This window comes from Osmerus eperlanus, chromosome 7 (genome assembly GCF_963692335.1).
Source record: "Osmerus eperlanus chromosome 7, fOsmEpe2.1, whole genome shotgun sequence".
Lineage (NCBI taxonomy): Eukaryota > Metazoa > Chordata > Actinopteri > Osmeriformes > Osmeridae > Osmerus > Osmerus eperlanus.
In genome coordinates, this window is record NC_085024.1 from 19,250,601 (window position 1) to 19,265,829 (window position 15,229).

Genomic DNA, 15,229 nt, shown 5'->3' on the forward strand with positions numbered 1-15,229 from the left:
AACAACTTATCTGGGAATTGGGGCCTACACTCCTGTTAAGTACACACACACACATTAAACAGATACACACTTACACAAACTTCATACAAAATGTAGAGCCCAGTTTATTTAAATTATTATTTAGATTATTTATGAGAGTGTGTTTTCGGACATAACCTGGATTATATTTGATGTGTTTTTTTAAATGATTGAATTAGTGAAGTACGGTCTAGATTTATACTTGAGTCAATAGCTGATCTGTTATCAACGTTTGGCTCGTACCTTGTCTTTGACGAACAGGACTGAAAGACTTCTTTCATTTGACACAAACCAATGGCCGATGGTGATCTCAAAGGATCTGGAGAACCAAATTAGAATCCTCCAGCTGGAAGGGTTAGTTGGGGGTCCTTTGGCCTTTTGGAGCACCACTTTAAAATGAGCAACAAATGGACAATGAGCCCTCCCTAGATGCAGGCTCTCTGCCTTACCTTTGACCCACACTATCATTCTCCACACAACCTCTCGCCGGCAGCCAAATGTGGGCTTGAGTATGAGCGCATGGACCGCACAAGAAAGATAAGTGAGGGGGTTAGTGTGTGTGTATGTATGTGTGTGACTGTGTATGCAAGTGTAAATGCGCTTATGCAAGTGTACTCTGTGTGTAGATGTGCGAGTGTGTGTGGGTCTGGAGGGTACCAGCCTTAGGGGACCTCATTAACTGATGTTCTTAGACCAGTTCTTAGCTGATGCTATCTGGCCCAGCGAGATCTGTCAGTGATGGGTAGGAGTAAAGGGAGAATGTGGGGGTCGCTGGGTTGTAGTGAAGAGACACAGGTTTGAGGAGTTCAACTGTATTAGCCTTACAATAGTAAATATATATCTCTTTTTTTTACATTTTCAAAAGCAGAATCCATAGATTTACATACAAGCGATGACGGTATAATCCAAGCAAACCACGAACTAAAACAGTGGCAATATAAGTTTGCAGTAGCTAAAGTTGTGGAGAAGGAGTTCAAGGAGAGGCTATATTGAAAACTTTAACCCAGTATAGATGAGGTTCCTCATTCATCGCTTCCTGAGAGTTGAAATGCAAGGTCTGCTTAACACACACCAGTAAATATGTTTTTATTGCATTGAAGCCTTGGGGACTGGTCTAAATATTTAAAATGTATTGATGAACACAGTGATTTAGGAGCACTGAACATCCCAAGGGTGTTAGGAAGGATTAATGAAAGTCAGATGCTTTCAGTGAACATTAGTCATATGTCATATGAAAGATTCGATCGACAGAGAAATAACACGTAGAGTGGACCGTTGCCTTATCCACCAAAGATCTTAATGATGATATTCTATACATTCACATTCTCCCACCCATATAACAACTCCAATACTTAATTGGTCATTATGTTATTATTGTAACTGTTAATATTGCAAAAGAAAAGTAAAAAAAGAGTCTTCTTCCTACAACATATACGCCTACTACAATTCTAGACCCTACACTGTGAACATTTTAGTGTCAAATACTTTATATAAACTGAGTTTCTAAACTGATGGTTCAAAGCAGGGTCCAAACTTTTAAAATCAAACTTTAAATGTACCTGTTCTTCCCCCCGAAATCTCCCCACAAGAACTGAGAAGGGTATTGATTACGGTGGTGGAGGTGCATATTCAGTCAGAGGTCAAAAGAAATATCCCACTGAGGGGCCTACAATTCCCATAACCCCCTGTTAACCCAAACATCAGCACAAAGTGAGGCTGCTCTCAAGGTCATTCGAGATACCTCTGCCTAAATAAATCATGAGAGGAGTCATCAAAAGACAAACTCAAATACCCTTAAGCGTCATTCAGCAGCAATGCAGAAAGCCTTTTCTAGGCTCCTCCACCTCACAGAATCATCCATCAGATTGTTTATACTTGACTGTTTCTTCGTTTTCTCATGATTCATCTGTTTTTTTCTGTGTGTGTGTGTTTGTGTAATGTGTGTGCGTGTAATGTGTATGCGTGTAATGTGTGTGTGTGTGTAATGTGTATGTAATGTGTGTGTAATGTGTGCGTGTCTGTAATGTGTGTGTGTGTGTGCTTGGTGTTTTTCTGTTGGCTAGTGGAGGGGTTACTGCAGCCATCCTTACACAGCCGTGTTGTATCTTTCTATCTTTAGATTGCAATGTTTACATGTACAGCCCTACGAGGAAATACTCACCTTGCCTAGGGAGGGAAAGAGAAATAGAGAGAGAGAGTGAGAGAGTGAGAGAGAGTGAGAGAGAGAGAGAGAGAGAGAGAGAGAGAGAGAGAGAGAGAGAGAGAGAGAGAGAGAGAGAGAGAGAGAGAGAGAGAGAGAGAGAGAGAGAGGAGAGTGTGTGAGAGAGAGAATGACAGAGAGAGAGAGAATGACAGAGATAGAGAGAATGACAGAGACACAGAGAGACAGAGTACTGTAGTTACAGTTAAAGCTAATTCATGCATTGTTATAGTCACTATACAATTCTTCAATTGAGACATATGTAATTTCCCCTCACTGTAATGTATATTCCCATTGGCTATAATTTACCCACATGCATATATCATTAGCATATCATCATTTTGGCCTGGCAGAAGAAAGGGACGATTGTATTTAACCCCCAACTCCGGCCGCCGTAGAGCACACCTTAAACACAGCAGGCCTAAATCAAGCTGAAAGTCACCCAGAGCCAATTCTAACAGTAGGTAATCAAGACTTTTTGCATGCACATGTGAAGCTGTCTAATTAAATAGTCAATGCCTTTTCGAATTCTTGCAAATGTTCTTGTTATCGATCCGTTCTGCGTCTCATGCTGTGAACCAGATGTATTTCTCTATCGATCCAACTTCAGTCTTGTGCAGTGTACCGCCACAGCATTTTGAAGTCTTGGGCTATTATGTATTGATTTCACAAAACTTTTCATCTTACAGTGAGATAGGTACACATTACTTGGTTGGGGATTTTTATTATCCCGATAGCCATATTGAACACGTTTGGGCACTCAATTTCCAAGTTCGTTAAGGAGGAAACTAAGGTTTGTTGTCGTTGAATGTTAAAGATGTTGATTACAGTAGTCAAATAATCATTGTTATACCCAAGCATACTAAATATACTTGTTTGGTTTTGTATTTGAGGTATATGCACAAAATGCACCCCCTACTTACTCTGACTAGGAAAGTGCCACATTCATAATCTGGTTACTCATACTAGTCCCCTCAATGTACAGTAAGAATCATTTGATGCTGGGATATGCAGAAAAGGATACTTTTAGTATACTTAAAAGCAAGTGCCAATAATACTCTAATGCATATTTAAGGCATTAATATAAAATTTTTCCACTTGGGTACTCTGGACAAAGGGCAAGCTTGTTCCACTTGACCAGTCGACTGTTCAGAGACTTACATTTAGTAATTTAGTCATGTCGCCCTTATCCAGAATGACAGTAAGTACAGGGACATTCTCCCTGAGGCAAGTAGGGTGAAGTGCCTTGCCCAAGGACACAACATCATTTTGCACGGCCTGGAATCGAACCGGCAATCTTCTGATTAATAGCCCGACTCCTTAACCACTCAGCCATCTGAGAGACTTCTTTCTCATCACGATCCTTATCACCATCATCATTACCATCGTCATTCTTTTTCTGGCATTGTTTGATGCATGCCAGTCAACAACCTCTTCAGTATCAAATCAGCCCTGATTTATGCTGAGTCTAAAAATGGATCCCAACTTCAAGGTAGACCCGTCGTGGTTATGATGTGGAAACACATTAGGTCTATTTCTGTCAAGTTAAAAATGTCTGCAGTCTCGCAATGTAAGATGTTGAACTTACAAGACAAAGGCGGTGAGCAGAGTAAAGCCACGGCAGGACTTTCTCTTGACAGATGGGTGAAACACAGCATGGCAATTTCAAAGAGATAGCACAAAGTCCCTACAAGTCGAGGTAACACTTTGGACAAAATGCTCGTTGCTGCTAAATGGAACAAGCTAAGCTATGTCATAGACTGTCTTTGGAGTATCTGAGTCTGGTGTGTGGAGAGATTTGCTGCAGTATCTATAGTGTTGTTGCCTTCCGCCTTAGAATCTACACCTGGCTTGGCTGTCAATATACGTACATTCAAATTTTCATACGTACTACATACAGGAAAGCAACCCGAGATGAGACTATGGACTGATTTGACCCACCCCAAAAATGGGTATGGGTTTCTCAGTGTTGAAATTAAAATGAAATTCATTCCCCGCTTCCTCCAATTAATTCAGTAAACTGTTGCAACTGTAGAGTTTGCATGAAGTAGTTTAACTTGTTTATATAAGCAAAGTCCCTGTGTATGAATATGTAATACAGTTTTACAGAAATATGGCTATGATTATGTCTCATAAATATGTATGCAAAAACTTGGGACTCTTGGTGAGAGAGATTTGGGGAATAATCTATTCATAGAGAAAGGTAATGTCATTCATATTTATTTCCATTATCCCAAGGCTATACTAAGTGTTGTCATTCTCATCAATCATAACTAAACAAATGTTTACTCTTTCCCATGTTGCATTGCTTCTCTGAAACCATGCAACAGTAAGTAACATGGACCAGTTTACATTTACATTTAGTCATTTAGCAGACGCTCTTATCCAGAGCGACTTACAGTAAGTACAGGGACATTCCCCCCGAGGCAAGCAGGGTGAAGTGCCTTGCCCAACGACAGAACGTCATTGGCACGGCCAGGAATCGAACTGGCAACCTTCAGATTACTAGCCCGATTCCCTAACCGCTCAGCCGCCTGACTCACAGTTAACTATTTTTTATTGTGTTTAGTTGAATCCTTCAAGACTAAAAACTTTCCAGGAGGTTTCCCAAATGTTTCTTTCTTAAGACACTTATTTTAGATAATGACATTACATTAACATTTAGTCAATTAGCAGACGCTCTTATCCAGAGCGATTTACAGTAAGTACAGGGACATTCTCCCTGAGGCAAGCAGGGTGAAGTGCCTTGCCCAAGGACACAACGTCATTTTTCACAGACAGGAATCGAACCAGCAACCTTCTGATGAATAGCCCGATTCCCTAACCACTCAGCCACCTGACTCCCGTAATAATGTTGTGACTTTTCCAGTCAGGTAAGTGGTCACAGATCTGGATATCACAGATAAGGAGTCAGGTGGCTGAGCGGTTAGGGAATCGGGCTGGTAATAAGAAGGTTGCCGGTTCGATTCCAGGCCGTGCAAAATGATGTTGTGTCCTTGGGCAAGGCACTTCACCCTACTTGCGTCGGGGCAATGTCCCTGTGTCAGTCGCTCTGAATAAGAGCGTCTACTAAATGACTAAATGTAAATATCTCATCCACTTTATAAAACATATTTATAGCCAGATGAGAAGAGGAGTCTTGTCCTACTAATCATTTTAATTAGCTACTCTGTCTCATTGATTTAAAATTAATAAATGTCCTTCCTTTTACAAACTTAAAGAAAACAAAATATACCACAGTGAAGTACCGCATTATAATTGAAGCCAGAAAAGGGCTTTACCAGTGTCTGACTAGAGAATTAACATCTCAAGCCTATGAATTAATGATATAGTGAGGAGAAACATTGGGTTATGACCATCTCTTCAGACAGATTGTTCCTTACAGTTCCGAGGCGCTGCCTCAGTAGTGCTTGTTCTGCCCATGATCAGTAATGCTCTAACATCTCTCATTGTTCTGGCTCAGTCCGTATGAGAACCGATTTCACATAAATCCACACTGCTCTGCATAATTAATCCCTTCTTACGATTTGCGTCATATCTAAAGCAGATCCAATTGCAAGATGGTGTCTCAGGTATGGTTGGGTGTTTCGAATTCTGACGTTTCGAATTCAGACCTTTCCGTCTTGACATCACCTTTGTCCAATGTACAACTGCTTGAGTGAGGAAAGGGACATAGGTCTATAAATGTCTTCCGTAGAGACCTGTAGAGACTTTGCCCACACTGTGTGAGCTGAACTTTTTACATGTTGAAGCAACACACCCGAAGGCGGTGGCTGGGACTTGCAGGCATCCTCTTCCCTACCTCCATGTTCTCTCTCCCTCTGTCTTTCTTTCTCTCTCTCTCCTGCTCTGTCACACACTAACTTTCTTCCTCTCTCAGTCACTCTCCTACACTCTCCTACTCTCTCTCTCTCTTTCCCCTTTCTCTCTCTCTCTCTCTCTCTCTCTCTCTCTCTCTCTCTCTCTCTCTCTCTCTCTCTCTCTCTCTCTCTCTCTCTCTTTCGCTCTCTTTTTCTCTTTCGCTCTCGCTCTCTTTTTCTCGCCATGAGAAGGCATGGCTGCCACAACGTGCCCAGGTGATGAATGACCAACAGTGGATAAAGTACACAGCAATAACCTCCAGGCAACCCACAGCACACCCAGGCACCGTCCAGCAAATTCATCATTCAATTGTCAGAGGATTTTATCAAGTGTGTTTTCTCCCGCGCCTTTTGATATATTTTACAATTTATTACCGTCACTCTGAGTCAACTTTTACCAAGTGCCATGGCTAAGAAAAAGGGGTGTACAACAATTCACCAGGCAGACCATACAGTGAAATGTGAACATTGCTAAGATCACTGAGTCACTGCAATTCAACTTAATGTCGAATGGCAATCCAAAGTGTTTTAACCAGACCTGTCAAATTGTATATTTGCAATCATTAAAAAAGAACATGCAAGAATTTAGGTAGTGGATTTCCCTGTTGTATGTGTACCAATGGTCTCAAAATGTATTTAACCTTCACATATAAAAGCACTTAGATTCTAAATAAATAAAGTAGCTTTGATGAGACTAAATCAGGAGCAATTCATTACTGCTCTATTCGTGTGCAGCTGAGAAGACTGTACGCTCTCACTTGAGGTGGAGGTTTGGCGCATGTGGACGTTGCATCGAGTACGAGGCTGAAACTCTCATGCAGCCCTGTGAGCAATGAACAATAACCCTCGCACGGAAAGCTCTCCTTTCACTGCCGTCTAACACACACGCACATGGGAGGCAAGCTTGTCTACAAAACCGCATGTTTATTCCTGTCAAGAGGCCTAATTGTTAATCATTTTCTTTCTAATTGTGGTGGTTTTGGTGTGGTCTCTCAATCAGCAGAGGCAGGCCTCCCACGGCTCACCAAGGCGTTAATGTGGTGTTCAGTCTCGTGTTCAGCGTAGCGGCATCGACCCTCCCCCCAGCGGCTGCTGCTCTCAGCGTGGTACCCGTTCTTTAGGGACATTACCGGGACCGGCCTCTCTGAGGCGTAATGCACTGTTTCTCTCCAGAGGCAAAGGGAGAGAGGAGGGGGGGGGGGGGTGGCCTGGTTCTCAGCCTTCCCCCAGCCCTTTCGTCTCTCGCTAGGGGCTTGGCAGTGCCCATGTGGGGGTGGCAGTGATTAATGGTGCCCACTCAGTTTAACTCGCCGTGGAAACACAGCTGCAGACAGGGGGCTGGAGTCTCGTTTGCCGCGAAGGTGCACAAACCGCTGCTGTGGAGGAAGTGGCGCTGCTGGCGCTGTACAAACATGTCCAATCAGGAAGCTGAAGACCTGACAGGCTGTGTCACTATGGAGATGATCCACGTTAAGTATAATCTGAGATGCCTCTTGAAGATGGAATTGGGACTAATGATTCCAACAGCTGTATTTACTGGAACCCAGACACAGAGCATATCGAAACGTTATTCAACATGACCTGACTTTCCACCACCATTTGTAGGCTACGCATGAGTTTTCATTCCTATTAGGAAATGGAGTATATGAGAACATTACGTTATCGCTTAGTGTGCATACAATAGGGTGCCATACCGTGTCAAAGGAATTTGCATGTGCGGTTCAGATTATAACTCGGTGATTTGGGATTCCAAAACCACAATTTTCCCCCCTGCTTATTCGATAACATGAATTAATCTTATCAGGCTCATAAGAATGTAAATTTGAATAACTTAAACATTCCAAAGTTCTTTTCATGTGCAAGAGGGAGGAAGGGTTGGAGGAAGTTATTTGTCGGTCTGCTGAAGTGGGAGGAAGTTCCATTTAATTGGATTTTGATGTTCCCTGTTGTCATGGCACCCAGATCCCGTCCTTTCACATGAATTTGTGAGTGTGTACGTGTGTGTCTGTGTTTGCATGTGTGTCTGTGTGTTCACTCGCCTGTGTGCTTGTGTACGTGTGCACACGCACGTGTGTGTGCGTGTGTGTGCGGGCGTGTGTGCACGCGCACCAACGGGAAAGAATTATCCGATGCAGGAAATGAGGTTCTAAGAGGAGCAGTCAACGATGGGGGTATAGCCAGCTTTATTGATTGAGGGAAATGAATCGGTTTGATCATTTGTCACAATGGGCCCAGGCTGCAGCTGGTTAAGTGGTCCCAGATCGTCTCACCAGCAGCGAATGAAATCATATCCAAGAAGCTTCTAGTGCATATGTAATGAAGGGGCGCAAAGTCCATCTGCATCTCAATCTGGCTTTGATGCTTTGATGTAGACCACTGTATCTCTGTCTGACATCAGGGCAGCCTCAGAACTGAAAACTTCAAACCTCAAAACTTTGTATGCCGTGACTGGGCGTGACAGAGCTGACCACTCTCCGTCACTAAGGACTACGGGACGATGTTCGCCACTCGCTGGGCTCTAACACGCCACCTCTGACTTGTCAAGCGCGACCGCTATTAGCTACGCCGACGAAAAGCTAGCTTTTCGTTGACGCGGGTGGCCTGTTGTTTGAGGAGTGAGTTTCACGGATTCACACCCGTTACATGGGCAGTACCAGCGATAGAACAGGGGGTGACTTATGGTGAGAAGGTCATTTGCTGACAGACAGTTCTATTCAATACCAGAGAGAGTTTCTGAGGTTGGCGCAATCACAGTTGATTGCTCTCTTCTCCATCTGACGGAATTACATGTATTTGAGAGGTTTAGGACAAATATTTAATATATTAGGATTAGGACAAATATTTACAGCGCAGTACCGAAATAAATTGTGGAGTGATGGTGAAAAGACTGAAGATTCTGGGATGGATGAATGACATTGGTTACTTCAACCTAAACCCAAAACTTTTAGGAACCTGACATTTTTTTGCTTTCAGTTCAAGAACCAGGAGGGGTACAAAAATGTTGTTGAACATCGCTGTGTGGAGATACAAGTCCGCTGTTCCACTGAGCTGTGACACTGTGACACTGAGACCTGTGACACTGAGCATATAATGTCTAATACAATAAATATATTTATAAGACCTTGAGCAGAGGATTGAAGTGCACTACAGCATGTCCTTTTGAAAGTTTTGTGCCGGCTATGCTGCTTTTAAAATCACAAAGCATTTATGACCATCAGAGAACAAAGAAGAGTACACAATAAGAAACATAGAGAAGTACATAGATGTTGCTACTCTAAATACTCAGTCGACTGTATCTACTGGTTTAAAATGGCCATCTGATACCTGTTTCAATCCTCACAAAGTCTTATCAACATCAACAAACATAAATGTTCACAAGTGACTGATCATCACTAACTGACAAGACTGCCCTTGCAAGCCATGAAGGGAGACAAAAGTATAGATGAATTGTCAAAAATGATAGTGCTTGAAACTGGTGTCTCAGATTAATTACTGGCCTGCAGTCGGCTACAGTTACAGTCGTCAGTCTATAAATCCAGTCATTTGCCAGGAATTTAAGTGGGAGGCAAGGCAATATTAACCGTATGTCCTCCAAAGTAGCAAACTGAGTAATCAGCGGTGCGTGATTGTAAATGCTAACGTCAACACGGGAGTTATGGTTGTGAAGACCTCAGAGGAAGGGTTGTGGTCACAGCAGCCAACCCTTGTAGATAGCCAGCAGTGTCTGAAAACTTTAAATATATAATATTTATATAGCGCAGCCACGTCTCTAGTAGTCAAGTATAGTCATAGTCATAATAGGGAATACGTTTAAAAAAAAAAAGAAAAAGAGGAGGTCAAGATGAGGTCTTAGGGATAGATGAGGAAGAGCCACAGTGTTTTTGTTTAAAAACTTTTAAATCACATGACTGAGCTCAAGAGATCTAGAGCATCCAAATTTAGCGATGTAGCGTTCAGGGTTAATCACCCACGATGCAACACAGACAGTCCAATGTCTGTTCAAAAAGAGAGAGTGGCTTCCGTGGCAAATTGATTTTTGCTCTTCAAATAAAAAGGGGGAACAGTGAAATTACTTTACGATCTCTGTCTGGAGAAGAAACAGTAATTAATTTTCCATCAAAGCTAAAAATAATTTGAAAAAAAATCATAATAATATGGGCAATAATTGTTTGTCGGCTGGTTGTTGCTCAAGCCAGGCACAATATATTGTTGAAATAAACTGTACTATTTCATAGAAAATATTTGCAGAACTGTAAATAGATACACCTAACATACAAATGTGAGTGTGTTTGTCTTATATATTTCTTATATGTTACGTTTACTGTAACATATAAGAAGCCTCTCTAACCAAAGAAGCCTTTAAACTCTGTCTGATTCCACTTTCATTTCCAAAGCACCTGTGGGTCTTTAAATACCCTTGAAGCTTTCACCTTCCTGTTGACACATAGAATACGTAATGTAGAGAAAAGAGGTGAGAAAAGATAGTCTTCACCTTTAAACACAAAGTTGATCCTGAGGGATGATCCCAGCCCATTCATCTTTAATATGTCTCAACTCCTTCTATGTGGCTCTCCATCCCGACACTCCAGCTATGGACAGAGAGAGGGGGAGGAGGAGACAGAGGGAGGGGGGGGGGGGGACAGCAGGGCAGTTAACTCGGGAATAGGGCCGTTGTGAATGATTGATGAGCGCTGGGGGCTGTTGGTGAGTTTGCCAGTCTGGAAAAGTGGACTAATCCATCCTAGCTCTCCCATTGGATCACATCGACATGGATCCAATGAGCCTGGGCCAGGGATTTTGGCCCTCTTGTGTCTGTCCACACCCCAAAGTTACAAAGAGCAGCGATGTTTAAGCTGGACAGGGCAGCTGACGATTTTCACACTGTTGTACTCGTCAGACTGTCTCTCTCTCTCCTTCCTCATCAGTTGCTCCATCTCTCTCTCCAACAACTTTCTTTCCTTGTAAGTCTGAATTTGCTCCTAAACCCTCCCCTCCTTGCCTCCACTCCTGTATCCTGTTTATCAGTACGTCTTTTTTTCTACTTTCAGTCGAGGAGGTCTGTTTTTGCTGGTTAAAGAGTGGCTCCTGCTGGTGAGGACTATATTAGCACAGGAGGGAAGGCACATTGGTCCCCGTTGTGAGAGAAATCAACCATAAAATCAGGCTGGCATCAGCGCCCACCGTGACAGACCCTCTGTCCCAGGGCCACATTGGGCCCCTCATGGGAAGCAGAGCTGTAATGTAGGTTGGAGCAGGAGGTCTGCTCCAATCCTGACACAGCTTCTGTCTCTGGAGGTCCAGCCGAAAGGGTCATAATGAATCGCTGCTCTCCTGTGGCAGGCATTTTGTTTCTTGTTTTTTAATGAAACGTTTGTTTGATTCAAGCAAAAGAGACTCTCTTCTGCATCGCGAGTAACAGGCCAACTCTTAATTAATCTTGACTAGAAGGTGCTTTGAAGGGAGAGAAAAAAGATCCAGGAAAGGGCATGGGATCTTTACTGCACACTCTCTTGCCTGGCCTTGTATCATCAGTGTGCAATGATTTCATCATTTAAATGTTGAATCAAAAATATTTTCTGGTAAAGTCATCTTGTAAATAGACTTTGCCAATCATTTCTACAGCACAAACAGTCCAGATCCTAACGGGAGACTTTATGAAAGAATGTTTTGATTGAAGGATTAAATTGCTGTATCTGAATATCATTCATCAACCTCTGTTCAGGGCTTCAGTTGTAAGGTCAATTTTCAAAATATTCATGTCAGAAAATGTGTGATATATGTCTGGCTCCTCTAAATGAACCGAGGTGTATTATCAGCCCACAAGGTGAGACCTCCAAAACGGAGTATGAAGGCGATGCTAATCTTATTGTATTATTTGTCTTCTGCTCCTTGTAGGAGTCGCAAGAACAGTGAATTCAAATCATCTTTAATGCACTCTCTGCACTGGAGCCAGGAGATACTTTTTTCATACCATTGTGTGCACTGTGTCAAACTGTCTCACCAAGGGGTAAATAGGTAAATTTAGCTCTGTGTTCAAGCAGTGTCTGTGAATTTAAGTCAGATTTGGCCCTAATATGCAGAAAATGAGGAAGGCCCAAGCAGGTGATTGTTTTCAATGTGACATGTTTTGTATTCTGTGCCTTTATTTGTCAGTTTGATAGAAGAGGAATTTCTCAATTGCACAGGCATTTCCTACCGTAGGTGCACTTAAAATGGAGAGTTGGCTGAAAGTATGGTGATCTGTGTAATTCACTCCATGAAGGACAGCTATGGTATTCAACTTTTCTTACATTTGAACATATACTGCTTCGTCACTCTGTCTCCATCTAATGCCCCATCTCTCCTTTCCCCCCACTTATGTCTCTCTTTCTCTCTTTCTGTCTCACTCAGGGTTCAGTCCTATAGAATATTTCACCACCGGAGGAAGTCATTTGCATACATTTAATACCTCACCTGATTTATATCTAATCTCATTTGATAAAACTGACCCTTTACCCCAGTCCCAGAGAGGAATGGAGAGTTATTAAATTCAACCGTATGTTTTTGATTAAGGATCTTAGTGATTATAAGTAAATTGTTAAACTGTGCCAAGGTGGCTTGTTTAATTATGGCAAATGAAGCATTAATTTGAGTTTGTCTTTAAATAGCATGGAGGGTAACAAGCACTGCCAGGCCCTTCTGCATGCAAGTCAAACTGCTTTGTTTACTTTGCTGAGGACATGCCAGTGACCCTTGGGAGGGATAATTAAAGCGGAACCACTATTATATTCTCAACGTGACGAGCATGCCAGGACAATTATCTAATTCGGGGTAGGCAGGGGTGAGGGCGTAAATAAAGACAGAGAAAAATACTGTCAGCCGACAGTGAGTGGATATTCCCAAATGCGGCTCATCTCTTGGTTGTTGTTCTACACAGGCTAATTAGGGTACAAAGTGGTAGCTAAATAGGGGTGGGTGTGCATGCATTCAACCGGCTCAAGTTTTCTCCTTTCTATTAAGCAAAATGTTCTCCATTCTGTTCGCATGGGCTTTAACAGCATGCTTTGCACCCTTTTCCAGATACATGCCCAGTGTCCAAATTCACTGGAATAAATGTGTATCAGTCCCTTAACCTGAATCAAAGTGTTCCATAATGTCCAGTTTATTCAAGAGTAAAAGCGGGGGGTGCACTCTTCCCATAAGGTTATCACAGTGTCAATGTAGAGACCCTCCTAGGCAATCCATTTTTTACATACAGTAACTGTTCCTTTGGTCTGAGTTTATACATGAGGCTCATATATGCGTCAGAGTTCAATTTCAGGGAAACCATAAACGCTTTACCATGTCGGTATTAGGATGAGCTGGTATGATGGATTGTCATCCACAACTTTGGGTTCAATCCACATTCTTCTCCACAGGGACTGTAATTGGACGGGGCTAACTCAATAGAATTCACGACAATCTTCACCTGGAGTATAATTCCTCACCCTTTTGTAAAAAAGCAACACACACACGTACACAATATAATTGCAAAACGAAATTATGTGGGCCATGGGGAAATATGAATTATGATATGTGTGCTGTAGTCATTTCACGGCTGACAGAGCCCCACCTTTAACCACGAGGTGTATGTCTTTCACTGTGGTTTCGGGTGTCTGTATTCTAATAAAGGAATAATGGAAGCACTCTCCCTTTTTAATTGGACATTGTTAGACTGACATATCAATCCCGCCGCTGAGATGCCCTTGCCATGTATATCATAATTGAAACAGCTTTTATTTCCCTATACAGTCTCTACTCCATACCGGAGATCGAGACCGCTCCCGCCTGGCAAATCTAGTTCCGCTAGGTTGATTCCAGTTTTTTAATGCTTCTATTTGTTCGTTCTGCGTCAGTAGCATCTTGAACGTTGTCAGAGCTGTTGATCATCTCTCACTTGAGCACTTCAGTCAACTCAGTTTTGATAATTCCACGCAGAAGGCAACTGTTAATACATAGACATGACATTGTTCACATTTTGTTTTTTACGATTTACCAGAAATGTTAATTGATTACTATGCAACTGGTGTTAAAACTGGGAGTGAATGTCGTCACGTGGTACTTAATTATTACAGAAGAATGAAAATAGCATAGGAAGTTTGAACAGCTTGAACAGGTAATGTCAGACTAAAACGCAATCCTTTTAAACTGTTGCAGTGTTCAAGGCGTCCTTGGCCAAACTGCTGAGAAGTGAACTGAGGCTGTGCAAATATAAACTGGCACAGGCTGATGGCCTCATGTTTGTGTCAAAAGGATAAGATAGAATGACAAATTTTCACTGTCAGATAAGGGAAAACAAACCTTGCAGAGGGGTTGGGCTCAATAAATCCTGGGCAAAGTTATCCAGCAAAAGATATGACTCACTTCCTCAGTAGCCGTGGCCTTGAACTCAATCCAGAATATCCACTATGATTAAGGAATTAAAAGGCCATCAACTGTATGCAGCATACCCCTTAAAAGCCCACACTAAAGTCTTGGTATAGAAGGATATACAGTAGACATGGGGTGGGGGGTTACTATGAGTAACCACAAGTGAATTGTAATAAACACCCTTGTCAATCATTCAATAGAGCCAAGACCCTCCCCTCTCCCATCTAAAAGTAGAACATCCTGTCTCTCCCCACTGATGTGCTCTATTTTCCTTCTGAATGAAATAATAGTCATAATATGGTCACCTCCGTAGGTTTTGTCATTCTGTAGGCCAGCTTTCATTGTGTAGTCACATCCTATACTTCAAATTATTCCATGTTCTCTCCTCACTCATTCCCTCCTGCACAGGGATTCCGTTTCCCGCTCTCCCGCGACCTGCTCAATGTCAGTCTGTCCTCTACAAACAAGAGTAAAGGGAACATTATCAAGTGTTATCAACTTAACTTTATATTCTGAATGTAAAGTCAGCGTACAAGATTTGTCTCTGATTTATAGTTAGAGGCCACGACGGGGAGCTTCTGTCAAAATAAAAACACCAAAACAAGCTAGCGTCAGTACATCATTGATGAGCTTCTGTAACTGCCATACTTGACAAGTGCTCCCCTGCTTCAGGTCCTCTGCCCTCCGGGGAAGCCCTTGGCTGTTGCATATGCGCCACGACCAGATAAGGGGACAGCTGGGTCGCAGAGGTCAGGACAGCATG